The sequence below is a fragment of the Miniopterus schreibersii genome (genome assembly GCF_964146895.1).
Source record: "Miniopterus schreibersii genome assembly, chromosome: 18".
NCBI classification, from domain to species: domain Eukaryota; kingdom Metazoa; phylum Chordata; class Mammalia; order Chiroptera; family Miniopteridae; genus Miniopterus; species Miniopterus schreibersii.
The window spans coordinates 22,387,529-22,414,592 of record NC_138121.1 but is presented as its reverse complement, the minus strand read 5'-3'; the positions used below and the strand labels follow the sequence as shown (position 1 = coordinate 22,414,592).

Genomic DNA, 27,064 nt, shown 5'->3' with positions numbered 1-27,064 from the left:
CTGGGACAGCTGGTCACCCCACAAGCCTCACTCAGATCCACACATGGCATTCCTAACACAATGCCTGGCATGTGGTAGACTCTTGAAAAATATCTGTGAAGTGAATGAATGAATGAATGAATGAATGAAGCTCACCATGGAAACCCAGAGTTGATTGACAGGCTTCCCTAAAGCAAGAGATTTGAGAAAATCTTCAAGGGCTAACTCAGAGGGACAGCTTCTCCAGGTCCCCCCGAGGAGTTAGTCAGAGACCCGGAAAAAATGATGCCTCATCATGTTCCCATTTGTGCTTACGTGTTCAGGCGACACTTGTCCTTAATGCAAGAAGAAAGGAGAGAGAATCAGCAGTAAATCTTTTCTGTCATGATTACTTTTCCTGCCTTTCCACTGCCCTTTTCCCAAACCCACAGCCCTCCCCTTCCCCTTCTGCGGAGAGGGCTGCCCACTGAGCGGTGGGGGTTGCAGTGCTGGGAGACTGAACCCTGGACAAGCTCTGCCTCGTATCTGTTGGTGACCCTCCTTGACAAGCCAACGACCCTTAGGACCAGATGGCACTGGACAGTGGGGGATTGAACCCCTTTCCTGTTTATCTCACAAGGTTAGCTTGCGGTGCTTACATGAGAACAGGACTATGGAAAACCAGCAAGTCTCAGATAATATATTTTTATCTCAAATATCTATCCAATCATTCATCAATGGGTATCTTAAAGTTACAGGCCTATAAAAACTAGTCACATACACAAAGGTATAATTACAATCATTATAATCATGGCGTAGTCTACAATGAAAAGATGGTTTTGTCAGACCACATCATATGGGCCAGTTTTGGGTTTATGGAAGTTTTCCCTGGGGAAATAATACTTAGGCCCAGAGGCTGAGTCAGAGTTAGCCAGGTAAGGAGAGGAATGGCATTCGAAGACAAGTGAACAGCATGCACTAACACACTTTTACCAAGCGCGGCGAAGCTTTCTAACATCAATCTTCTCTTTTCTTCTTCTCCTCTCTTCCTCCCCTCCCTGTCCTCTCCCCTCTCCAACTCCTTCTAATGATGTTTTTGTTTTTCTTCGAATGCAGTTCATATGCATTAACCTACTTGCTGTTATTAAATAGAGATGATCCCTGGGCTAGAGAATGGGGTCCCGATTCACATAAGTGCTGCGTGCTTTCCTTCCAAATTTCCACCTAAATATGCCCCAACATAAATGTCAGCATTCAGTGGTGTGAAAGAACATACAAGGCCCTAGGGACACCTCATTATATTACAAATCACTCAAGAACCCGATTTCTGGTCCAGACCTTGTGCAGGCTCCAGCCCTCTGGGGCTCTTGGTGGGCCCTGAGGTTTGGGGGGCATCGCAGCCACCGTGGAATCGGTTCAGCCTGCAGATCCAGCCCAGAGGCCGGGAGACGCTTCCCGGGAGCAGAAACAAGGGGCATCGTCTACGAGAAACCGAACTCTTTTCACGTCATTCGCTCTGATTTGTGCTACATTAAAATAAACCTTCAGCGTCAGCTTCTGGGGCGAGCCCTAGGACTCTTGGAAATGTATGGCTTTCACAAAATACGTTTTCTCTGTTAATCACTGGGGCGCCGTGGATTTGCGGCTCGGGCACTGGAGATTGGAGTACAGGCTTTGCAGTTATTTATTTACCAGGAGGGAAACAGAACAGTGCTTCCATTCGCCACTCCTAAATGTAGCGTCAGTCCCTCTGCGCGGTGTAAAATTTTCAGTCATCTTCAACAGCTCTGGGAAATAAGCATTCCAAATATATTCGCCTTCTCTACAAAGATGTGCTGATGCCACTCCTCGCAGTTTTGCAAGAGGATGGGAAATAGGAGCTCTGCCTGGTAGGGAATGAATCTCGGAAGGAAAACAAGAACCTGGAGCCTTTGTAAAGCTTAGAAAATATCAGGAATCACAAAGGTGCCACTGGGAATGGCCCGCTGCAAAGTGCCTGGGTTAATCACTGCAGACATGGGGCAGGGGAGAAGGAGGGGTTCCCAGGACCGTGACCGCAGCTAAGAGTAAAAGGACACACGTTCCTGGAGGATGGTGACAACCAATGGGCCCACTAAGTCTTCCTCCCATACCCACTGCCTGGCAACCAATGCCCTTCTCCCTCCTCTGCCAGAATAAAGGGAAATGTCCTGACATGGGCTCCAACTAGAATTGTGTTAACTCAGGCCATGTGGAAGTCCCCTAACCTTTCAGCCAGGTGGGAGCAGCTTCGTGAAAACAAACAGGAAAGGCAGCTCTGGTCTGCAGCGATTTCACCCCCTGAGAGGAAGGTGTGCGGAGCTGGAGGGCACCTCTCTTCCCACCCGTCATTCAGTCACCCCTGACTGGGAGCGTAAGATCAGCCATGGTGGAAAGATGTACACCAGGAAACTGTTCATGGCTTTAACCCAGGACTTCAGCTTTTTTCAGAGCTCATTTGCCAGCACACAGATGCCTCATACCCACACTATTATCCATTCGCTATCCCCAGATTGCATATCTATTTATTCATTTCCTCACCCTGTATTTATTGAGCCCTTACTACGTGCCAGCACTCTGGAGAAGGAAGCCAGTCCCCATTTCATTCATATGAAAACTGAAGTTCAGAGAAGTGAGCTGACTTGTCCAGAAACTCAATGGCAGCCCTCTGCCAGGCACTGGGAATGCAGGTAAAAAAGACAGACGAGGTCCCTGACCTCATGGAGCTTCCTTTCCTTCCACATTTCAATCAGCATGTGTTCTATAGTTATTCATTCGTTTTCCATTTTATAAGGGACTTAAAGTCATGCAATACTGCCCATCAGAGCCTTGGATCAGTTGCAAGAAGCAACGTGGTCACAATGAACCGATGTCCTCTCACTAAAAGCAAAGGTATTTTATATGGCATTGGGGGTGGAGATGTCTTATTGCACACCTGAGTTCCCTTCACATCACGGATGAACCCCTGGAGTAGGAATTCCAGTTCCCACCATCTATATGAGAAATCTGAGGAGATGGCCTGGCAGGGGGAGGCTTGCTCCTTCAGGAAAGGGTATAAGAACAGAGATCGATGCCAGAGACCCCCAAATGGGACTGCATGTTCTCCGGGGCTTTGAAAATAAGACAGTGTTTTCCCCATGCCAGTGCTAATTGCCGTAATTATTAGTTGTTAGCGTTATTATTACTAAATAATTACTATTTAAAAATAAAAGCATATGACCTTATAACACCAAACACAATCCTAGAATTCCCTTTCTAGGAGAGAGAACCCATGTTCATTTTTTAGGGGTTGTGCCCTCATATTTTATCCGCCTCCCATTAGTCTCCTGGGGCAGTGGGGTGAGAGGAGGGGAGGGAGGGGTTGGAGAGCCAGGGCTTTCGGTGAATGCCAGTGCTCTGCAGTGTCTGAGATAAGCAGAAGAAGAGCCCACTGGCTTCCCTGATTCAGTCTTCCAGTATTTAGCCAAATCAGAGCCATCACGAGACCCCTGAACCAGAGATGAGCAACAGCTGCTGGACATCCAGGCTTCTAGCCCCATCTGCACAGTTAACCACTCACTCTTCCTAGCAAAACAAAATGTTCCCGTTTATAATTATTTTTTTTTTTTAAAAGAAAAGTCATGCGAGGCATTAGAGTGGAGCTGAAGCTGGTTGTGTTCAGAAACTCCAAAAATGATAACAAATGTTTTTATTTTATTTCCATTTTATTTTCCAAGCCATATGGACTTGCCAGCTCAATGCATCACTGCTTGTTTATTCTAGAGCAGCTGTCGGCACCCTGATAATGCTATAGTATCGCTCAAGTGCAGACTGCCAAACCACAGTATATGGAAATCATCTCGCAAATTGAAAGAAAAAAAAAATAAAAGCCCATTTCAAGTCAGATTCCAGGCATGAACTTCTGCAAGGAAGGGGGTCGGGCGGGGGGTGGGGGTGGTGTAGAATCCTATAAATAGCCTTAACATTCAGTATTGTTTTAACCAGGAGAAAGTGTGACTTGTCTGGTTAATCACAACTAGTATTTGACCTTTACAAAGGTACAATTTATGCTCCACTGCCAAGTGCAACTTGGTGTTTTCATCTTTTAATTACTAAACTATGATTTAGAAGTCAGCCCACAAGAACAGAGTTTGGAAACTTGATTCCCTATAGGTTTTAGGCGTTTTTATGTATTTATTTGTTTTGACCATGAAAAAATAACCACTCATGACAGGGGTAACCAGCCAAAGACACACATCTCGGCTGGCCTGCTGTCCTAGAATCACCCGAAACTTTTATTAGAGTCAGTTGACCAAGTCCAGGCCATGTGTCCTACACAGAGAAGCATAAGTTAAGCAGAGAATCTCACCACAATAAAAGTCCCAGGGTGGGAGGCAGCAGGCTCTGTGAGAATGAATAGACTCCTAAACTTCTATTTGGCCTCCGTAGAACAAAATCCTACCTCTGGAACTTCCTTTACTGTCCATTTATTATACTGCAAATAGCTGAGAAGAGGGCGAACAGGAAGACGGGTCATAGGGGAAGCCCTACACATTTAATCCCCACTGGACCTCAATGAGATGGGCAAAATCATCCCCATTTTACAGATGCAGGAACTGAGGCTCAGAGTGGGGAAGTAAGTTGTCCAAGGCTGTTGGTGGTTGAATTGTGTCCCTTAAACAGATGTTGAAGTCCTAACCCCTGGTGCCTGTGAATATGATCTTATTTGGAAATGGGGTCTTTGGAGAGATAATTGTGATGCAAGTTAAGATAAGGTCATACTGGAACAGGGTGGGCCCTTAATCTAGTATGACTGGTATCCCTATAAGAAAAGAAGGAGAAACACAGAGACAGATGCCATATGAGGACACAGACGTGAACATAGAGACAATGACATAAGGACACATGGGGAGAATGCTATGTGGCCATGGAGGCAGAGGTTGGAGTGATACATCTACCCAAAATTGCCTTGCTGGCAACAGTAGAAGCCAAGAAAAAAGACATGGAGCAGATCCTCCCCTGGGGCCTTTAGAGAGAGCAGGGCCCTGCCAACACCTTGATTTCAGACTTCTCGCCTCCAGAACTGTGAGAGAATAAATTTCTGTTGTTTTAAGCCACTTAGTTTGTGATGATTTGTCACAGCAGCCTTTGGAGACTAACATAAATGGTTAACATGACTTGGTTACCTTACAATGGCTGGTCACCCTTTACTCAACGTGAGAAGCACTCTCCGTGCAGGAATTCCAACACACTTCAAAGAATTCCAACGGTCAATGGCCAACACACGACAGGGAACCGAAGGATTGGGGGAGTCCCTCCTTGCCTCCACTTAGGACTCATGTGTTGAATGTCTTCTTCATGCCATGCATGATACCAGGGGGCAAGGGTCCAGAGAAGAGTCAGCTATGGTCCCTGCCTCAGGAGCAGTGATCCAGTGATGTTGGCATCATTGCCCACAGTGTATGGATGAGGTCCCTAAGAATGAAGATGGAATGGCAAAGGAGATAGTAGGAGCTAAGGTGCCAAACTCCAGCACAGGCTGGCCCTGGAGACATCCCCTTAGAACAGGGGATATTTAAGCTGCGCTCAGTGGCTGTGTGGGATTAGATCAGGCAACACAAAACAGTGGCAATTGAGGAACAACTTTAAGTAAGGACCTCTGGCGGTGATGTCCACATTGGAGGTCAGGGGACACTGAGGAGAAAGGCCAGCTGGTGCAGGAGCCTTACGTGGGCAGGAAAGGGAAGTCTTGTGCTTTCCTCCCAGGAATGCCTCAGATGGCAGGGTGAGCAGTTTCGGGGGCTTGGTAGCTTGCTGCAGGGTTTGCAGAGAGGACAGGCGGGCAGAGTGCCCGAGTTGGTTCTGAATGACTACTCTAGCAGGGGAGGACCTCAAGGAGCCATTACTGTGTCCAGACTCACTTTTGCGCCATGGTTTTCTGAGATTAGTTCATTTCTCTGGAACTGGTCCGGCCAGTTCAGGTGCTGGGGATCTACCATCATTTAGCCAAACCCGTGGGCTCCCAGGCCTTGATATATGTATTTGCTCTTCTCTCAAGGGACATGACATCATCTAATCACTGACACAGGTCATTTTGAAAATGTGCCCCATTATCTCATTTGGCAAGAAAAACCCTACCAAAAAGAAACCCCACCCCAGTCTGGGGGGCAGGGAGGTCAGGTGGTGGGTTTAAGGACTGAAGAATCATTTTGCTCACATGGAAATTTCTTTGGGGTTCTTCAAAGTCTTAACATTCACTTAGCAGTAAAGTTTATTCTTCTTTGCAGGTTGCAGTCCTGATTTCTTCTTGGGTTTCAGGCTTATACCAATTAGTGTGAATACAAATTTCCAGGTTTTTCAGTATGTTTATTAAGTTTCTATTTTATGTCATTTTACTGAGCATCTATTTTATGTCACTGCCCAGTAGGGTGTTGGTTTACAAGCTGACCACACTGACAGCCGACTTCCTAGATGCTGGGAACTTGCCACCAGGAAGCAAACACTGGGCAAAACACACGAGGAGTTAGCTTTGGTCAAGACTGCTGCGTGGGCATCCAAATACTGATCAGATCTATTAAAGACTGATCCCAAACGGTGAAGGCTTGAGTTTTATTTAGTTCTTTAGCTCTGCCCATTTTTTCTGTCTTTGTCACAGCTTTGTCTTTTCTGTAATAGCCAAAAATAATGGTTAAAAGCATATCTCTACACTTTACTGTGTTTCCTTGGAAAATTTTCTGGAACTCTCCGAGTCTCCCTTTTCGTATCTTTAAAGAAAGCATAAGGTTTCAGTGAGGATTAAATAAATACACATTCAGCACTACCCCTGGTCCATAGGAAGCATGCAAAAATCTGGATGCCTGGTTTCTTTTGTTGTAGTAGTGGTGATGGTGGTGGTAATGAGGGTGGTGGTGGTGGCAGTGATGGTGGTGGTGGTGGTGGTCATGAGGGTGGTGATGATGGCAGTGATGGTGGTGGTGATGGCAGTGATGGTGGTGGTGGTGGTGGCGGTGGTGGTGCTGATGATGGCGGTGATGGTGGTGGTGATGGCGGTGGTGGTGGTGGTGATGGCGGTGGTGGTGGTGGTGGTGATGGCGGTGGTGGTGGTGATGATGGCGGTGATGGTGGTGATGATGGCAGTGATGGTGGTGGTGATGGCAGTGATGGTGGTGGTGGTGGTGGTGATGGCGGTGGTGGTGGTGGTGATGGCGGTGGCGGTGGTGGTGGTGGCGGTGGCGGTGGTGGTGATGGCAGTGATGGTGGTGGTGATGGCAGTGATGGTGGTGGTGGTGGTGGTGGCGGTGGTGGTGGTGATGGTGGTGGTGGTGGACAGTGGTAGTTGTTACTATGATATACTTGGAACTAAGACATAGTCTTAGCCACTGTTCTTGACTCAGTCTCCACTCTCCCTTTGGCCTCTACAATCCATCCGAGCTCCAACCATTATTTTTCTCTTGGTGTTTCCATATGTCTACTCACCTGACATAAGTCTATCTTGCCGTCTTCCTTTCTCCCTCCTCCTCTTTCCAAATTGAAGTTTCCAACCTCGGGCCCATTCCACTTGCCTCACTGAATCCAGATCCTACTCATGCCCATGTACCACTAAGTCTTCTCCCTTTCTTAGTTTAGAGTCACAAGCTCCTTGCATTTCTAATCTCTCTGTGCCAAGGCCACTGGCTCCTAGGAGGAAGCCAGTGTGAGAGAGGTCCTCCAGCTACTCCCTCATGGTTTCTCACAATCCACTGTGATCCAGCCTCACTGGTGTGCTCGTAGGGGCCACCTGCATGATGACTGCCAATGTCCAAGATACGCATTTTACATTTTCATAGGGTCTCTTGGCAACTGGAATGGTGGCAAACACTCTCTGCTGCTGCAGGTAGTAATCTCTTTTTGGCTCTTATCCCATTGCTAAGCTCTCCATGAACATGGGACCCCTGACTGAGAACACTTCCCCTCTTAGGCTGAGGGAGCAGCCAGTGATACTTAGGACAATATGATATTTGAGATTGCAAGCTCTGAAGTCAGAGAAGCCAGGAGTTACATCCCAATTTGGACACTATTGGGTGACCTCGACCTTGACAGGTTATTAAACTCTAAATATCCATTGCTTCATCTATACAATAGAGATTCCAGAACCTGCTTCTCAGGGTCAGTTGAAGATTAAATGAAACAATATATTTAAAATGCTGAGGTTGGACCTAGCATATAACACATGTTCAGTAAATACTACACACAGTTATTTCTTCTTGGCTTAAAAATATAAAGTATAATCCAGCAATACCTTTGTTAAGGGTCATTCCAGCTTCACAAAGATGCTGAAGACCAAGGTGACTTCAGATGAAAGACTCAGTAGTAAGGGCCCCAGATGAAAATCCCGAGACCTCTTAGATAAGCAGAGGTACAGGGAAAGGTACAGTACATGGAGATGAGATCTGGAAAAATAAGAAAATTAAGCCTTGCTTAAATTACCTTTACCCAGCATTAATCACAATGAATGCTGCATGAGGTTTATTTTTATACCAACATTAGAGGTCAAAGCCAGTGGAGATTTTGAATTTTTTTTTCTACTTCTCAAATTACTCAGGACTCAAAGTGGAAAAGTTGACCTGTTGGTTTGCTGACTGGATATTTTAGGCAAAGTCATGAGGTACTGACTTTCCTCTCCCCAGGACAAAGTAAGGTGATGCTTTGTCAACCACCTGGCTAATTTCATTGCTGTTGACAGTTGATCCTAATAATGTGGTCAGCAAAGTAGGCTGGGGGCTCCTATATGATCCACTCTGGCTCCTGGATTTCCCATACAGGCTGTCTCCATTGATCAGATATAATCGAATAATGGCTGAAATTCTGCTTCTCGATGGGCCCTATAGGTCATTTCTTTATGACATGACCAAATTGGCCATAGCGCATTCAATTTGTTTTAATGGCCAACACGGAGGCAATTAAGCGGATTGACTGTGCAGCAATCCAAATTGTCCATTAAGAAGGTGGCCTGAAGAACTGGACCAAAGGCATGTACCCCCCCATCCACTTATTTTGGGATGTCTAGACTTGGCTGCACCTTTAATTTTCTTAAAACCCTGTTAACTAGTTCTGTTTAATGTTGACACTACAGTTCTTTAGAATGAAGCAAAGCAGGCTGGGAAAATAGAGTAGGATGATCCTGAACTTTCTGGTCTGAGCGAGGTAGTAGGAAGTAAGCACCTCATGCGAGCTCTGAAGATTTGCAGGATATGAGAAATTAAATGCATTGGTGCAGATTGCTACTAATCCTTGTTTTATGAGGAGGGATTTATCTTTCCACATTAGCAGCCCCCAAGGTTGTGATCTATCTCTAAAATATGAACTTGCATTTGAACAATTGACAATCGACTTCATCTGTTCCTACTTTGCTAATTCAATCTCGGAAGGAAAACTACTCTTGCAGGAATTTTAAAGATGAAAAACGCACCTGTTATATTATTGAATACAATTGATCTTTGAGCATGTGTGTTTGGATATATGCATTTGATTGCCTTGTACAAATATCAGAGACACTCTATATAAGAAGGCTTGTGTTTTAAGCAGGGATAGAATGTGTCTGCTAAAATGTTTTCACCTAGAAGTTCAGCAGTGGAAGACTAGTGATGCCAACAGAAACATCTGCATCTCTAAAATGGGCTAAATGATGTTGCTCTCTTAGGGTTGTTGGAAATAGTTTGGAAAAAATCTATGCAGGATGCCTGGCATGGTATTTACTCTTAGCGTTGCTGTAACAGTTATTAGAATAAGCATTAGTATCAGCATTTCAATACTCTGGGATCCCTCTAAGACTTTGCATACTGGCAGAAAATGGAAAAAAATTATTAACAATCCTAGGTCCTCACCACATGCAGGAACTTTTACCTACAACACAAAGACTAGCCTATGTAGAAAATATTTATATTCCTATTTTTCAGATTATGTAAACTGAGGCTCAGGCCTGTTTAAGGTCATGGCTGGTGGGACTTGAGTGCCATTCTGCTTTTCTCTGAAGCCTTCTATTTCTTCGGACTGTGGGTCACCTCAGCTAGTTGCTATTGCCCTTCACCACTCTGGAGCACATTGTTCCCTAGGAGTTAATGCAAGAGAGAACTCGGGGAGTGGAGGACTGTGGAAGGTCTATTCTAGCTGCTCCCCCAGTTTGAGGAAATGGGTGAAGTTAGTATCAAACACCTGACACACAGCAGGGACTCAGTAAGCACCTATCGAATGGGTGGATGAATCCCTCAGACAGAGAGAGGGTCGGAGGGACAGTGTTCTCAGCGCCCGATCACCTGTCTTGGTCCCCAAGCAAAATCCCAGAGGCTCCATGAAAAGCTCGAGCATATGGCTCTGTCATGATATCACTATCATAAATACTTTTTGAGGACATAACTCCTATTTTCTCTCAATTTAAAGAGAATGATTAGTTTTGTGGCTCTAAGTTAATTCCTTCCTTTCTGCCCTACCTCCCAGTTCCCCCATGACCCATTCGACAGTCCCCCAGTGGTCCCCATTTATAGTCCATGGCAAATTTAATAATACCTGTGAAAGATGAGCCACCTTATCAACTTTCCTCTTTTCCTATGCTGACACAATTAGCCAGATGATAAAACTCTTTAAAATGAAAGAAAACACTAAAAAATATTGATTTTCTAGAGCTGTAATATTAAATGTACCATTCCAAACTAAAGTGGGGACTAATTTAGAAAAGATGCATAAATCTAAAACTATCTGCGTGCAGTGACATTACTTTAAAAAGTGTAACAAAAAATTATATATATGGAAGCTTGTCTATCATTAAATTACTCAGTTTGGATTTCCACTAATAAAATATAAGGACTCGTTACTATATTAGGCAAGTCACTCCTATTATTAATTTGTTAGATAAATGGCTTCTCTATCTTAGAACTTTAAATGAAATGGAATTCACTAATCCTAATTGCTTTGCCTTCTACGGGAATTTTTTCCCATTAGTTCAGCATGAATTTTTTTTCTCTTTTCCACTTGAAGAGAGGAAGCCTTCTTCAGCTTAAAGCCTTAGGGTATACTTCATGGGTTTATTAATTATCAGGTATTCATTCAGAGGGGTTAATTAAGCAATAACTTTCTGTTGACTGCGGCCTACAAAAAATAAAAGGCTTGACTTCGCCTGCTGATTAAGCACCCAGTCACCCTGCCTTCATTTCCCTCCCCGTGGTTGGGGGAAATAAAGATCTGTGACCAGCCCTGGTCTTGGGTTGCCAGGCCACTCTGGAAGCCAATTAAAACCAGTTTGTATTTACAACTCAAGACACCTTGAGATCATCCAAAAGAGAGAAGGGACTCCTACTTCTTAGGGCTTCTGAGGGGGAACTTGGTGCCCAGAGTCTTCTCTAATAATCACTATTCCTACTTTTCAGCACAAAGCTTTAACAGTTGCATTTTTTCTCCTTTCAGCCAATTGTTCAAGACACTTCTCTCTCTCTTTTTTTTTAACTGTGGCTTCCAAAAGTCTATGTCATACTTCTGAGCAGCTAAAGGTAAAGAGTGATTTTCTTTCTAGAAAGTTTGGTGAAATTAAAGTTAGTCAGCATGATAAAGCCACACAGTAGGCAAGGGGCGGTGGTAGTAGTTTGGATTTTCTATTGCTAATTTTAATTTCAGAATACATCTACTTAGGCTCATGCTCAGTGGTTGTGGCTCCCAAAGACAAAAGTAGAGGCAGAAATATGCCATACACACAGGGATTGGGGGGGTGGGGTGTATTTGAGGGCTGGCCAACAGCTCATCCAGCGAGGAAAGAAACAGATGGGTTTCCTGTAATGTGGCCCCATTAACCCAGCTTCGAGGAGGGAAGAAAATAAAGCAACTTTATCACCAGGGTCTTGGAATGCTCTAGAATGTTCCTCTGGGAAGACACAAAAAAGAAAGCTCATGAAAAACCTATTCCACAGAGGCTTCTAATGCTCTAGCTAATCCTACCTGAAAATTAGGTGGTGAGAGGGGAAAATGGGAAACTGCCCCTCTGGGTCGGCAGGCCTCTCTTCCACTCTGTCTCCCAGAATTGTTCAAACCAGGTGATACCTTACCTGGGAGGACGTGTGGCATATAGTGCGGTGCTCACAAGCAGGGATTTGGCACGAATCGCACATGGATTTGAGCCATGGCTCTGCCGTTGATTATTTGAGTGACCGTGGGCAAGTTATGAAGCCCTCTGATACCCCCACACATAGGATCTCGTTTTTTCCATGCACTACTTGACGTAGCTGTTTCTCCATATGCCAGACGAGGAAACAGAGGGATACAGAGGTTAAGTAAATGGTCCAAGGCCACACAGCTATGTCAAAGGTTGATATGAAATCAAATAAAATGGATGTAAAATCCTTGGCACAACAACTGGTCCTGCTAAATGCCTGATACACCTTAGTGGTTGCAATCGTGATTACATCACCCATGCCAACCTTTCCTTAGCTATATACTCTCTACTTCTAGAAGAAATAGTCCTCTGCATGGTGGCTACACTTTTTTTTTTAATGTTATAGAAATAAATATATTAAGTTTTTCTTGCATGGAATTCAGATGTCCCAACACACACACACACACACACACACGCACACAAGTAATCTTGCTCATAGGTCTTTGTGTTTTATACAGTTTATAGAGTATTAAAGTTATATGGAGAGTCCACTCTCTGTATATGGAGATATGCACACATAGGGCCACAAAGCTATTGCAATACATACCCTGGAGGAAGCGCATCATTGCGTTCACATTAGAGAGCAAACATACATGTGAAATAGTGACTCTCTTCCAAAGAGTATGGTACGGGAAGGACTGAGCAAGAGTAAACTGTGTGGTGACCTGTAGGGCGCAGAGGCCTGACACACCCTACTTCAGCCAGGTCATCAAGGTCAACATCAACAGCGATAAGTCACCCCGAGAGTTTGTACTGTGTGTGATATGACACGATGTGATGAGAATGGCACTTTACCTCGATGGTCATCCTCCGCCAAATCCCTAACACCAGTCTAATCATGAGAAAAACATCAGACAAATTCCAGCAAGGGAAGTCTGAGAGATTGTCACAGTCAAGAGGAGCCCAAGGAGACATGATGATTAAATGTGGTGTCCTTGATGGAATTTTCTGGAATAGAAAAGGAACACTAGGTGAAAAAGAAAACAACACACAAGGAAATCTGAATATAATAATAATGTACATTGGTTCATTGATATTGGTTCATTGATTGCAATGAATGCGGTTCCGCTGTGCCGGGCCCTGTGCTCGGAGGAGGGCCTGCCTTCGGGAGGCTTACAGTCGCCTGGAGAAGTCAGGGAGGCCACCCCGCTCCTGGGAACCAGAGCTGTGATCTGTCATAGGGACCAAGAGTGTAAGCGGTGAAGGGCAGGAGGGAGATACAAATCCCTATCAGACCAGGAAGAAGGGTCTAGAAGGATGGTGCTCACACACCGAGTCTCTGTGGCACACGGTCCTGGGTCCCTCCCCTGAGCCTGCAGGCCTCTCTTTCTGCCTCATCCCAGGCCTGTGAGGAAAAGCAAGCCTCAGTCCAGCATTTAGGAAAGCAAAGGGCGAGCAGCTGCGACCCGGAGGCTACACACGTTTTTCTTAAGCAACCACAGGGGCAGCCTCTTTGGTGAGCGCGTTTACCTGTCGGCGGCTTCGTCAAACCTCACACCCGAGCTGGGGCATCCCACACACTCAGCAAGAGTCTGCCCAGTGGAGAAATTGCAAAAACAAAAAAACATTTTGCTCCGTATCTAGAAGGGGTGCTCTTGGGGTTTTGAAGGGCAGAATCCAAAAGCAACGAGAAGGGAGGGGGGTTGGAGAAAAAGGAGGGCCATGCAGGATATTCGCAGGGAGCAAGAGGTGCTGAAATTATAAGTAGTATTTTGCAAATCAAAACTTTTCTGGCTTAATTTTAAGTATGAAGAAAAAGAAAGACTGAATTCATTCAATTATATATATGTCATATATATGTGTACATAGTCATATATGTGTAAGTACATGCATATATATATATATATATATATATATATATATATAATGTCATTGTTCATGATAGGAACTTTGGCAAACACTATTTACTATTTAGTGGAAAATTTTAAATACATCACCCATACCCCTCCTCCATAAACATAAAACGGGTTCCTTTTTAAAAATTTTTTATTGAATTTATTGGAGTGGCATTGTTAATAAAATTATACAGGTTTCAGGCATACAATTCTGTAATGTCACCTGTAGGTTGTATTGTGTGCTCTCCTCCCCAAGTTAAGTCTCCTTCTGTCACCATTTATCCCCCCTCTACCCTCTTCTACCTCCCCCCACCCCCTTTCCTCACCACACTGAGGTTTGTTTTGTTCCTTTGTTTGTTTTCTTTTGTTTTGCTTAATCCATTCAGAAGGTGCTAGAATTTCTCTGGGAGGGGGAAGGAGGAAGGTGGTCCCTGAGGAATCTGACCATTTCTAATGATATAGTTGAATATGATGCTGTGTGGTTCCCACACACCCCTGTTCACACCACACACACACACACACACACACACACACACAAGAAAATATAGCCCCGAGTGTGAAATGCTCCCTCCAACAAACAAAAAGAGTAGTAACCCTCTCCCTCTGAACATGGATGATTTTTCTTCAGCTTCTTCCTAGAAACAGAATGTCCTCTGGGGAACTGGGGCAATGCTCGATGACTTGGACACCCCAAACAGGGCATAGGCCCCTGTGAACAGAGCATTGCAAAAATGCCCACGTTTGCTGAGGACGCTCGATTTCATTCAGCTGTGCACACTGAGCTGCATCCTGGAGCCACCAGGCTCGTTCCCACTTACTTAGCATTCCAATACACAGGGCAGGAGGATCTGTTCCTGTAAGACACTTATAAAAAAGGAGAGGAAAACTCTGCTGTGGCATCAGTCTTTGATGTGCCCCACCCCAAGCCATTCCAGACAGCAGAAGTGTAAGGGGTCAGATGGGAGCTTTGATTTGGTTTATACTCAATAAAATGCTTAGATGCTGGCCTGTCCTCCCCCCACACCCAATCACACCAACATGAAAGTGAGGCCCCAAATCCTCTTATAAATGCAAGTGAAAATGATTACTCTGGTTAGCCACCTCCAGTCGTCCAATGCTTTCCCAAGTCCTGAGATTAAAATCCTGCAGGGATCAATTTCTGCACCTATAAAATGGGGCAACATATCAGCTCACAGGGCACTGGGAGGTTTAAAGAGATGGATAGGGGCATGTTTTCAAGACACCTGGAACTTGGGTTACCCCAGACTGTGAGTGTCCCTCCCCTGCCTTCTTTCTAGTCTGCACAGCCCAGATCCAGCAGCACTCTTCTGATCAAACATGGTTTGGCAGCCTGTGAAATTATGGATGTTTGGATTTGGATGATGGAGAGGGAGAAAATGAAATCTCATGCATATGAAGTAAAACCAGGAGCTCAGGAATGGCCTGGCAAAGGGAAGCTTGATTTGGAAAAGTCACTTTCGTTTTTACATGTTTCCAGTAGAAAAGAACCATCAGGAAGGATCAGAGTGCTGGACGTGCTGAAATTAAACATGACTTAGTGTTGGGAGAACCGGAGTATGAACAGGAAAGGGGAAGAGGAGGGTGGGAGGGAGGAAGGGACGCAAGATCCACACAACTTCTCTCTGCCCAGAGGTGACTTAGAAATTTGTGTATTCTTGCAGCCAACGGTTAATGGTTAGAAATCCATCCGTAAAATTTGGCCAGAAAGCTATAATTTTCCCTCTGGAAGATTGCCCCATTGTGTAGAGATTTTGCTTGTTTGTTTGTTTGTTTGAATTCTGGTAAGATGCTAAAAATATCATGGGACTCATTGTTGACAAGGGCAGCTAAGTGTTTCTAAATCGGGATTTCAGTGGATTGTGCTGCCCTTACGTGGAAGCTTTCTCCGAGAAAGAATAAGTGTGATGAAAAGGGTCAGGATGCAAATACACCATCCGGTTTATTTTAATTCAGTAAAGACTTTGCTCAGTCATTTAAGGCTGCCGAAGGCATTTTAACTACCGTAGGATCCCGATGTGTCACCACTGGGTCCACCGCCCTTTTACTAGTGTGGTTTCTAGTCTATACTAGATGACCAATAAGCACGAAATGGGGGGATGGAGGAGTGATGGCATTAACTCTAAGGGGTTCCAAGGTCCTGGCTATTTTTCTCTTCAACCCACCACTCAAAATTCTGTTTCCCAGAAAGTGCTCAAATTATACCAAGTGAGCCTGGTTTTCGGTGACCTCTATGTGAACACCGGCTTCCCTAGCACAGTCTCTTCTTATAGAACCTGTCAGAGTGTCTGTTCTCTTCTTTCTACAGAGAATATAACTTGCAGGAGTGTTTTCAAACTCCTCCGATGGTAAGAATCACCCGTGATGCTTACTCAACACTGCTTCCCAAGTCCTTCTCATGGATCTCTACCTCAGTTTCACATTAGATTCAACCAGGGAGCTTTAAAATTGCTGTTGACCAAGCTGTCTCCCAGACCAATTCTATCAGAAACTCGGTGTGGGATCCAGGCATCAGTAGCTTGAGAGCTCCCTGGGTGGCTCCCATGTGCAGCCAAGAGCCATCGTTGCAATTGTAATCAACCAGATCTACTTTGGGACCTTGGAGGCTGTATACAAGTGCCCCAGGTGATTCTTATCCTCAGGGAGAGATTTGGGAAATACTGGGCTGTACAGTCTTGAGGGCAGGTCAAGCACTGTTTCTGAAAGGTGGGTCCATTTCTCGTAAGACTGGTCAGTTGAACTCACTCCCCTGTAGAGTTTAATGGTCCAGTGGCAAACATCTAATCAAATTGGATCAGTCACATTCTCTCACCTGGGATACTGGAAGGGGTGTCACTTGGTTGCAGATGGTGTCCTGTGTAAGAACATATGAAGTAGATTTGGGATGGTCATGTTTATGCCAATGCATGGTGACTCGGGGCGGGGAGGGTGAACACCTGGTGCGGACCCACTGAGCGAAGAGAAGTCATGAGAAGAAACAGAGAGGGTAAGAGAAGGAAATAGAGGGAGAAAGATATGTTCAGATACCCAAAGCTCTCTTTCTATTCTTGGTTCCAAATTCATGAGGCCAGGTGCCTGTCCTAACCACAAATAAATGAGATACTCCTTAATTCTTTATACTATGTTCTATGTGTTATTATACATATCTTTATATTTTCTAGATCAAGTGGGTTTTCTTTCTTGCAACTGAAAGATACCTAAGACACCAATTCCATGATAAATGAAAACTACCAATGGCAGACTCCAATGAAAAATGCAGGGACCAGGAAAAACGGTATGTCGTAGGCATTTGTATGCTCACCTGGAACAGTTTGAGTCCTACTTTTGCTAAGTCCGGCTTATCAGATCATCCACCAAGCCTCCAAGCTTAGATAATGGAGAGAGACCAACCCACTAGCCCTTTAGACTTGGAGACACCAAGTAACGCACTGCTTGTGTCAATTTCTTCTGCACCCCCAAAGGAGGCTCACGATGGTCTCTTGCTTGCCCCTGGTCTTACTTGTGAGCATCTTGTGGAAGTCCATGTTAAAAATGCTGCTTGTGAGTGAGGGCTCCCGTTGCGTCTATGGTTCCTACTGGTTCCATACTCTCAATCTTGAGCAATCCCTGAAAACTTTAAGATGATTCCTAGTGTTGCTTCTTCCCATGACCTCCCATGTGGAAAACCTGTGCTCCCATCTCAACTCCCCTTGGAGAGAGGCCTGTGTTCACTTGGAAATTGGGCTGGCTTGCCCTGTAGCTTCTCGTGGATCTGGGAAAAGTTAGTTCATCTGCTTTTTCTTGTTGTTAGGGCAGAAATAATACTCTGTCCAGCTTCCCATACCCAGGGTAGAAGTGGGACACCCTCTCTACATAAAGGTTTTAAGCTTTCAGCAATATCCCTTCCTCTCTTAGAGACATACATCTATGTTAATATCCAACCAGTCATTTGTCAGGTGATCAAATTAACTAAATCTTTCTGCATTATATACATAAGTATTGATTGCTCTTCATGAACTATTTGTTGATATACAGACACATGAATCTAATTTTTTATTATTTCTTCAAATACATTTTCCTACAGGCAATTTATGCTTGGAATTTTTTAAATACTATTTTAATGCTTGTGTCTCTTTACTTTTTCAGTACGGTAAAAAAGTTCAGCACTTGTATGGGTGTCTTAGGGCTGCCATAGTAGACTGCCACACACTAGTTGGCCTAACAGAACAGAAATTTATTCTTTCACAGTTCTGGAGACCAGTGATCTGAAGCCAAGGTGTAGGTAGTTTTGGTTGCTTTTTGGGGCTCCTTAGGTGTTCCCTGTCTCTCTCCTAGCTTTTGGTGGTTGCCAGCAATCCTTGGTGCCCCCTGGTTTGTAAATACATCACTCCAATCTTTGCCTCCCTCTTCACATGGCCTTCCTCACTCCATGTCCTCTCCTCTTCTCATAAGGATGCTTATTGTGGGATTTAGGATCTACCCCAAATCCAGGATCATCTCATCTTGTGATTCTTAACTTACTTACATCTGCAAAGACCTGTTTTCAAATAAAGTCACCTTCATGGGTTCTGAGGGTTAGGACTTAAACATATCTTTTTGGGGACCTACAGTGCTACCAATGCAGGTTTACTAGGTCACACATCTTGGGCTGTTTTTATAGTTGTAAGTTTTGCATTCCACTGAGTCATTTAAAACGAGCCACCATGGAGCCATAATGATTTGAATAATTTAATCTGCTATGCAGGGATTAAGAAGAACTAAATTTAAAATTCATATCTTGGCTAATCCATTTACTAGTTGAGAGACCCTAGGTAAGTTAACTAGGACTCTGTGCCTCACTTTTCCCATCTGTTAAACAAAAATAACATTACCTACATTCTCTCAACGTTGCCCTGAATATTTAATTAAATGAGCCCATGTAGGCAAAGCAGGGGCAAATACGAAGCACTAACAAATGTTGATGACCTTTCCCTTTGACCTCATATTGTTAGTCATTAAATCCACAACCTCTTCCCATACAAATTGATTAGGTTATGCTTCATGGCATGTTTCTATTCATTCAGAAATGAAAGCAAGAAAGAGGCCTGGGATGGAGTCAGGAGAAGTAGGTTCTAACCCAAACATACTACCACCCAGCTGCTAAACTTGGCTTACTTCTCTGGGCCTCAGTTTCCTACACATAAAACAAAGTGCACCAAAGTTACTGGCCATCTCCAACTCCCTTAGAACCCCTATGATATTGAATTTACATCTTGGTTCGTAGAATAAGCGTCAGAGAAACTTCCAGACTTTCTTCTCATTTATTCCAGACTTCCCCACCATTAGCGATGCACTGATAATCTCTTCACTCAGAGAGTAAAGTCAACACAATCCAGAGAACTAAAAACAAGGCCTCCCTTTTCCAGGAAAGAAGACTCGGATTTGGGGGTTAAACAGATGCACGAATATGTGGGGGTTTTTCTGCCAGGCTCGCTGGACAGTGTATTCAAGGCTTGTCTCCTCCTAGGGGACCCAGCACCGCCCCAACCTCACTCTCACACAGACCAGCGTTTACGGCCACTCCAAACCTCCCAAGTATGTATTTCATAAAAACAGGACCTGGTTCAAATCCCCTGTAATGTCTCCAAAGGGAAAGAACAGGGTGGGTAATCAGGGCTGCGTCTGTGTGTTGTAAATTCCCCAATCCCCTATGCCCTCTCCTGCTAGCACGCACAGGCGCACGCACACACACATAAACACAGCCATAAATATATACACTCCCATTTAATAGACTGGGGATTCAAATTACAGTTACAGTGTCATAAAACTGACTAATCCTCAGGGTGTGTGCAGAAGTCTTTGTGTGTGTGAGAGAGAGAGAGAGAGAAAAAGAGAGGGAGAGAGAGAGACTTACAAGCCTTCTTTACTTGAGGTCTTAAGTTCCCAAAATATGCATTCTTCTGGGGCATTTTAATAAGCTGTCCTCATAATTGTCCTAGAAGCCTCATACCTGGATGCAGGGATGGCTAGATAATTTGCAGGCCCAGTGCAACATAAAAACACAGGGCCTCTTCTTCAAAACATATTAGGAATTTCAAAACAGCAACAGCAGAGCAAGAAACCTAGTGTGAGATTTTCTGCACGCAAGGCCTGCCCGGTGTGCTTGCGGGGGTCACACTCCAGGAAGCCATCCAGCTCGGCAACTCATAGTGAGCCTGGATCCGTGTCTTGCAGCTTATAGGATATATCACCCCGGGATGTGCTGTGAACGTGGGTGGCATCGTGGAAACCAAGGGGTCTGTAAGATCAGACCAGCCTGGTTTGAATCCTGCTGGACCGCATACTACTAAACAGAGTCACTTTGGACACTTCCATGGGTCATTCTGAATTTCAACTTCCCATCTAGTAAATGGTGACAGGGCGACCCACTTCCCAGAATTACAAGTAATATTAAATGCAATCAGACATCTAAACCCTTGGGGGCCCCCAACAGGTGCTCACACTGCCCTTCCTTTGGGCACAGGTCTGCAAATCTGTTCCAACAAACAAAACACACACATAAGATATTCAAAGTGAAGCCCTTGTCAATGGGGTTTGCAAATGGTCACCGGTTCAGGGGAGAGCGAAGACAAGTTGCAAAGGGAAAGGGGGGAGGGGAGAGAGAAAGAGAAAGAAGAAACACTTAGCAGCGGGAAGTTTGAAAAGCCCGGCTTTGCTTGCTCGGCAGGGACGGGGAACTTTCTGGCAGCCCGGTTCCCGGAGCCTGCCGGCGGCTCCGCGCCTCCTATTGGTCCGCCCGCCGCTGTTGCTACGCGGACGGACCAATGGCGAGCGAGCGAGGGGCGGCGGGCTCCTCCCCTTCCCCGGCTCCGTTGCGGCTGCAGCGCGCCTCTGCCGCGTTTTTGGGTTTTGTTTTTGGTGTTGTTGTTCTGTTTTGTTTTCCAACGAGGGGCCGGGACGGAGTTGGGGGCGCCGCCTGAGCCGGACCCACACCTGCGCCTCGCCCGAGGCCGGGCGTCTGCGGAGTTGCACCTGTCAGACTAGTTCTCCGCTCCCGGCTGGGCCCTGCTGGCTTTGCACAGCCCGAAGGTACAGGGCGGGGCGCGCGGGCGGCTCTATTAGGATTTCTCCTTCCTGCTCCCTGTGTGCGGTTCAGGTTTTAATAACTCTGTCAACTCGGTGAACTTGGGCGAGAGCACCTGCAGCTTCTCCGGCCTCCGTTCTTCGCCCCTGACCAATAACCAGCCTCTGAGTCACTTGCAAAAGCAGCAGCCCTCCTACCTCCTACACCCCCCAGCCCACAGGCTGGAGCATTTGCATGGAAGAAGCAGGGCCTCCGTTTAGAGCCTGGAAAAGTGCCCAGGAGGGAAAGTTTCTGCGAGACAGAGAAGTGAGATGTATGCGGCATTGGGTACTTTGGATTAATCAAAACTATTGTACACACAGTCACATTGATAATAATAACTGTCATCTGCCGTACCAGACACTGTGCTGAGCAATTGCCATGCTGTATTCTATTTCAAGCTTGTTGTGGATGGGTAAACCGAGGCACAGAGCAGTGAGTGGCATGCTTGCTGCAGGTCTACAGGCAGAAGCAGGACTTGAACCTGAGTATGCCTCTGGCTCCAGAACCCTTGTTTCTCTCCATATCCCTGTGTTGTTGCACAACTCTAAGATAGCCCATGTGTTCGTAGGTCCCCCATCTGTGCACGTGTCTCAGTGGAGTTCATGCCCCCCACCGGGCTGTACCCTGTCCCAGCACAGCTCCCAATGGGCGTGTTTATGACCCCAGGCTTCTCCTAGCCCATCACTAGTTTTAACACTTGCATGTTATGTGGATCTTCCTTCCGATTCATCTTGTTTACGGCTTCACCACTATGGTGGTCAATATGGCAGCGAAATTAACCCTATTTACAGGTGAGGACAATTAGGCGCAGAGAAGCGGTGCACCTGGCCCAGAGTCACAATAGCAGAGTGGCAGACCCAAGATTTGCCTCCTCCCTAGCTAGCTTCCCTGCTCTCCAAGAATGCCTGTTGCCTAAACATTATGAATTTAAAACAACAAAATGTAGGGTTTGGGAAGTCCAGAAGCAAAAAAAGAAAGAAAAGTCAGTGAGAAATGAAATATATTCTACTTTTTGTTTGGAGACTTCCTGAGAAGTGGCCCCTGAGCTGGGAGCAGGGTTGACTGGTAGAGGAGCATCTGCTGGCAAGGCTGGTTTCTACTTGGCAGAGGGCTGCCTACCATCCTAGCCCTTGTTCTGAACCTGGCACCAGAGGGAAGCGTGTCTGTACTCAATCTGCTGTTGCCTAATAGGCTCAGCAGAAAGGCCCCAACTAGCCTTCTCTCTTCCCTCTGCAGAGGACCTGGGCATACGTACATCTTTCATAACAAAGAAGAAGCCTAAGGGATGTTTCTTTTTCTGATGACTTAAAGGAGATGCCTTTGAACTCCATAACCAGTATTACCCAGCTGGTGAGAGTCTTTCTAGCTCCACCCATCCCTAGAGACTCCCTCTGTCCCAGAAAGATAGTACTGTCTCCTTCCTTAAATCCCCCTAGCTTAAAAAGCCTAGCTGAAACCCTGCTTATAATCTTTCACCATAAAGTTTATTTTCTACAACTTTTCTTTAAAACCTATGGAAAAGAAAAATCGGGATTGGAGCAAATCAGATTATTGTTTGTAGAGGCTGATAAAATGAATAGTTGTTGCCTCCAGTGTCTTACTATCTTTTTTAGGCAGCCCTGGCTTTTGAGAATGTTTGCAAAGTAGCTTTCTTCCTGAACACTAACCTAAACCCCTCCTGTTTCAACCTCTACTCCCTGCCAAGCTTTGTCCATTCGGTGAGACACCTACCTACCTGCACAATGCTTTGTCTCTCCTTTCGGTATTCTTTTTAGCCAAGAACCCTGCAAGCTCCTTTCTCTCTTCCACAGTAATTCCCTTGGAGTATGCTCTGCCTCTGTGCTAGACACTGGGTATTCCCCCCACCCCATTGCAATAAAGTGGGAGAAGCATTATTACCCAGACCCCATCCAGCTATCAGACTTACTGTTATCCATGTTACAAAGGAGACGTGGATGCATGACATAATCACAGAGCGTGACAAAGGGACTGAAAATTGTTTGGAGCCATCAAAACAGGCTTCATGGATGATGTGATGCTTGAGCTGAGGTTACATGGATGGACATAGTGTTGGGGATGAGAGCCGACAGGAAGAAGAACCAGCATGGGCAAATGTCCTCTGTTGGGTCTGACGTCCACGTGTCCACTGAGTACAATTAGCAGAGACTGCTGTAGTTCAATCCACTTTTTATAGATGGGAAGTTACTTTTTATTGAGGCTGGTGAAAATCACCTTCTCCAAAAACCTTGATCTTTCCCCTAAGACAAGAAATTGGGACCATATGTTTAGGCCTGGTCTTGCTAGGTGGGTGTACAGCTCACCAAAGGGATAAAATCAACACATTTTTCACTGCTTCCATAATCAGGGAGTGGGAACATTGGAGCCCTACTGATTTCTGCCTTCTCCCAGTGTAGCTTATATTATTAAGAAATGTTAAACTTTCAGTGTCTGTGAACTGAAGAGTTCAGATTCAAATGCCACCAAGATTTATTACATGCTGAGTAGAAGCCTGGTATTTCCTAAGTATTACCCCCTGAGAACCCTTACAACAACTCTGGGAGATAGAACTTTTCAACCCCTTTCTGCAAATGAGAAAATCAAGGCCCAGAAAACCCTTGGATCCTGACTCCAAGTGTGTGTCATGGATGCAGACTACGATAAAGTATTCTTTGACAGCACACAGAATGAATGTTTTATGTCACTGGCTCACAAAAGATCAGGTTTGATTAGTATTTCAGAGCAACTATCTTTTTTTGTTAATTCTTACACAGTGTTTGATCTGGAACACCCCTGATATATCCACCCTCAACTTGAATTTCTTCCCTAATAGGAAATTCACTGCTTTTTGGATGAAGCCAGGTTGAATTTCAGATCTGGATTATCCTAAAAAGCTTTCACCTTCAAGACTTCCAATTGGCCCAAACAGAAAACATTACCTTTTTAGGAAAGATACTGATTCAGTGTTTAAACAAAGGCAGTAGGCATAAACAGAATCAGGTGTAATATCAGCAAAGCTCCTGACTTAGAGGTGGTATCAGCCCTGCACATAAAGGAAGAACCCAGAATAACTTCATAATGAAGATCATAATCTAAGTGTCCAAAAGTCCTTGAGGGCTATGCTCCCATTGCTCCCTACAATCTCTCCTATGTTCACAGGAGCCTGAATTATGACATTAATTGAGTCATCCATTCTACTCAGTGGTCTTCCATTGGAAACTCTTCTTGACTTAATACTATCAAAATGAGGCTGTCAGGTTCACCTTTACAGGCTTTAATGCCTGGGTTGGTGATGAAGGGATATGGAGTTGCCATTTTTCAGAGCATCTGGAGTCAGCTTTCCAACTCCAGGCATCCTATATTCTTGTTGCCCTTCCTCTTGGGTGCTTCCCTGATGGACACCAATTAGCTTGCACCTATCGTAAGTGTCAATCACAGCAGCTTCCTCAAAGTCTTTCTTAGTTCGTCCATCTGTCCATCCATCCATCCATCCATCCATCCATCCATCCTTCCACTCATCTATTCAACAACTATTTATTGAGCTCCTACTATGGGAACACTGGGAGGATGTTCACACAGCAGTTCTGTTCCTGCTTTCATGACATTTACAGTCTAGTGGAGGGAAAAAGACAATGTTTAAAGGACCAGTAATGAAATGTCAAGTCCCCATGATTATGCATGATTACATCTCCCCTTCAAAATATTCCCTCTGGCTCCTGGCTCCTGTGAATGGAATGGGAAATGGAGATGAGGACATTGTCTCCGTCAGTTGCTCCCACCACTAACATTTAATCACCCTTCCCTGTTAATTTCCTGTAAGCACTGCTCAGGCCCTGAAAGTGCTGCTGGCTTTTGTTTTTTTAATTCTTTACCAGTTGATGATCTGCCTTTACTCCACTAGAAAGAAAGCTCTGTGAAGGGAGGAACTTTCTCTCAGTTGCTCCCCTCTAAACCCCAGGCACCACAAGAATTCCTGGAAGGAAGTGAGAGCCCTGTCATATTTGTTGGGCCAATGAATTGACTCTTTTTTCAAACCTGAGTGAGGCAGGAATGCTAGAAGCACCCCAGAGAAAGTGAGCAGAAGTTACAAGGGGCAGTTAGAGCCACCTGTGCCTATTGGGAATGTCCATCCCTTGGCTTGTATTATTGTCACTCAAAGAGGCTCCAGTCTGCTCCTTGGGAATCCTTTGGAGATTTGGACAGAAGACTCTTCTTTGTTTTAATAATTTAATTACTGGTTAACAATTAAATCCAAGTTCAGAGATAACTTCTTGAATTTGCAACTGAAGAGCTTTTTTTTTCTTCTTGTTTCTTCTACTCCCTAACCACCCACCCCTCTCTCTTCCGAGAAATTGGTGCCAAACATAAAACCCACATACTTAGCAGTTGGCTGTGGAAGCACATGATGATCTCTCACCTTGAACAAGGAAGGGAGAAATGGAAAACTTGATCCCCAGGTGGCTTTATAGGAACCAAAAAAAAAATAAAAATGGAGATGCTGGCATTGTCCACTGCTTATAGTATTTTCCTTTTTTAAAACAATCATTATGTTTGTGCTTGCAGCATGCTTGGTAATCACTTCTGACCCTCATTTTCTACATCAGCACAACGTTTTATCCATTTTGAGGAAGCTGCAGTTGAGGTCAAGAGTGGGTGAGGGCCTCTTTCTTGAGTGAGGCACAGCACAGACAGCTCAAGCCCTGATATGGATCGACTCCAGAAGAGCCTTTTTTGTCCTTGCTAATATTTCCTCCAGAAGTTAAATTTCCCACATGACGAATCGCAAAAGGGGATGTCCACATTTGAATGGGTTTTACCCACAAAGAAAGAAGCAGCATCTCCAAGGAAGTAGTTGTCAGGCCTGGAAGGGAGGGCTGTGCTCGGAGTACCAGCATCCACCCCCTCTTCGTGGCATGGCACTAGCAATTAGGGATGTCATCTCTCATCCCCTAATCGCAGACAAGGAGCGGGGCAGTTGGATGTCACTGGAGGAGACAGAAGATGGATAGCCCTGAGAGGTTCCTCTGTCCTATTGACTCAGACACACCCGTCTCGCTGTCTCACTGCCTGTATCACCTTCAATTTGGCCGGATGGACATCATGGGGGAGATTTCGTCTGGACCAGGAATCTTAAAACACTAGCAAAAAGAGCTGGCCCTTGGGAGAAATGAGGACGGGGCCATTAGAAGTTGGGAGCTGGGGCCATTAGAAGTTGGGAGGTGGGGCCATTAGGAAGCAGCCGGGCTCTGTTATGCACGGGGGATTTGTGCTCGATAATGGGAAATGTGAACACAGGTTAGTGCGGTGATTACAGCATCCTGGAGGGGGGCCCTGAGAGGCCAGGAATAGATTAAAACTCATCAAGCAAAGACGGGGGGAAGGGATGAAGGTCACCCCTTCAGATTCTGGGGAAGGTATCCATGTGGTCAGAGACACTGTACTCTACTGTATAGACAGGGAGGGTCCTTTTAGAATGTCACACTGGGGAGTGGCACATACATAGTCCCAGACCTGGGAGAACTGGGCCCTCAAGATGGGGGCAAATGAAATGCAAACCCAGAACAGAACTCTTTAGGGAGCTTAGTACACCCTGGGGGATAAGATGGCCGAGTCTCCACCCTGCTTCAGGGACAATTTAGCATCTCCTTCAAGAAAACATTAAAAAACACACACATTTTTGCTAAAAATATATATATATATATATATATATATATATATATATATTAGATATCCATGCAAAGATTTATAGGTAAGAATGAGCATCAGTGTCATATTTATATTGGTGAAAAATGGGAAATAATCTAAATGACCAAGGACAGAGGAAATAGCTAAATCAATTGTGCATTCCTACAATGGCACTTAGCAAACCTTTAAATATAAAGTCATGTTAATGACATGGGAGAATTATTGTGGCATGTTGAGGGGGGAAAAAAAAGCAGGTTACACTAAGAAAGTGGATAGGATCTGATCCCAATTCAATACACAGAAAAAAGTTTGAAA

At 45.0% G+C, this 27,064-nt stretch overlaps 1 protein-coding gene across 2 annotated transcripts in view; it reads left to right on the top strand.

Annotated features, from left to right (window-relative positions):
* The window catches only part of LOC308547363 (uncharacterized protein), a 645,955-nt gene that overhangs the window by 523,535 nt on the left and 95,356 nt on the right, over window positions 1-27,064 (top strand). Inside the window, exon 1 of one of the 2 annotated variants that reach the window (XR_013997504.1) lies at window positions 20,827-21,030. The exons of the other annotated variant lie outside the window; for it this stretch is intronic. The gene's annotated coding sequence lies outside the window, so the exon portion shown is untranslated. Of the gene's footprint in view, window positions 1-20,826; window positions 21,031-27,064 lie in introns of those variants that run through there. 2 annotated transcript variants of the gene reach the window in all.